Raw genomic sequence first — 2,159 nt, 5'->3', positions numbered from 1 at the left:
CATCCTGTTTTTGTTGTGGCTCCTAGGAGTGTGGCATAGGAAATGACATTCCAATGCTCAGATCTACATTTCTGAAAAGCATTTTCTTCTGGCAGGGAGACATTGGACCATTATCTGGTTAACATTTGCAAATGGCTGTAGGAAACTCATTCCTGGAAAGGAACATGACTGCAGCAATCACTCTGCAAGGGGAGGTGGGGTGTTAACTATTGACAAGAGATTGCCCAAAGGCACAATGTAGAATTATTTATTAGTAGAGCTTTGGGGAATACTGAGTTAAAATGAGCAGAGTCCCAGAGCATAAAAAGGGATTGCACCTCTTGCAAACATTCACAGATCTGCAACAAGAGTTCGGTGAGAATAAACAACTTGTTATTTTCATTCAGTTATGTTTGTGATGTTCATTAAAATGGCAAAACCTGAGGTGAAGAAAGGTGTCTGCCACAGAAGCATGAGGACCTGAGTTCAGTCCTCAGAACCCAAGTAAAAGGGCTGGTACAGCAGTGCACGCTTGTAAACCCAATGCTGAGGAAAGATAGGTAGATGCCTGAGACTTGCTTATCAACCAGCCTGGCCTTCTGGGTAGGCTCCAGGCCAGTAAGAGAATCCTTCTCAATAAACAAAGTGGATGGCTTCTGAGGTGTCATAACTCCAGGCTATCCTCTGGCCTCTTCCTCCCACCCATAGACACATGTGCAACCACATAAATGTGAATATACACACACACCAAAACACACATACACACACACACACACACACACACACACACACACACACACACACACACTGTAAAACCCATCAGGTGGCTGGTACATGCATGGTTAAGGTGTCACATTTTTCAATTCAACAAATTCAACTAGTCTTTGCAAAGTGCCCATGACAAGCCAGTTCTGATCCACATTCTTGGAGAACTGGTAAGAGGAGGGTGCAGATTTCCTTCAGGGTCCACAAACCAAAAAGCACAAGATGTACTTCTTGTGCTGACTAGATAGATAGATAATCCCTGACTAAATAGCTAAGAGTTAGTGAGTTTTGGAGTTCCTTACACCTACCAGGAAGTACACCAAGCACTCAGTGTTGCTTAATGAAGTCTTCGATGCCCAGCTGCCCTAGGAGTTGGGTTGTCATCTATGTGTGACAGACTAGCAAACTGAGGTGTGGTGGATGCACTGACTTCTTTATAGTCATGTGAGCAAGTGGCCGAGCCAGATCCCAAACCCCACCAGATCCACTCTGTCTATGAAGAGGGATGGATGGGAACAGGAAGTAGATAGCAAACCACTCCATACAGGGGACTTAGGAAGAGCCAAGGGAGATCACAGGTTGGCACAGACTACAGAGAAGAATAAATGTTTTCCTTGGGGATTTGTGCTTCACTTGGCAAATAGTAAGGGCCTTTGCATATCAGACCATGTCTCCACAGAGGATTGAGATGTGTTGGCTTCATCTAGAACCCAAGTTTGTTTGGGGATTTTTGTTGTTCCTCTGATAGGGTCTCCTGTAGACAAGACTGGCCTTAACGGCACTGTGTAGCCAAGGATGACCTTGAACTCCAGGTCCTCCTGCCTTGATTCCCAGAGTACTAAGATTTCAGGCATACACTACCACACCAGGCTTTAGAATTCAAGGTTTTTCTACGGACATTTAGCACATAAATTCAGGAAGAAAAGATTCAACAACAACTGAACTAAAATGATTCAGATTCAGTATCAACATGATAATCAGTTGCAAGCCTCTGTCATCAGCAAATGTTGTCATTTATGGGTTCTTGTCACAAACTGGCTAAAACAAACTGGCATGGAAGGAGCTAGGCATGTGGGATGACCCCAGGCATCCACAGCATCACTTCCATGATTGGACATTTTCTTTTCATTGCAAAATCTTTGCAAGACTTTTATGATTATAAAAATAATACATATTCATTACAGAAAACCTGGGATACTGAAAAAAAGCACAAATATGTATCTTATATCACTAGTTCCTAATCATCCCTGACAGCCTGTGGAAGTTTGAGTGTTCTTGACGCCCATAATCTCATAGGGAGTGGCACTATTAGGAGGTGTGGCTTTGTTGGAACAGCTATGGCCTTGTTAGAGGAAGTGTGTAGCAGAAAGTTTTCTACAGTCCCACCCGGCCCCATGCACCCGAAGCAGCTTATA

Source organism: Onychomys torridus, chromosome 13, assembly GCF_903995425.1.
Source record: "Onychomys torridus chromosome 13, mOncTor1.1, whole genome shotgun sequence".
Taxonomy (NCBI): Eukaryota; Metazoa; Chordata; class Mammalia; order Rodentia; family Cricetidae; genus Onychomys; species Onychomys torridus.
This window is presented reverse-complemented; position numbering follows the sequence as displayed.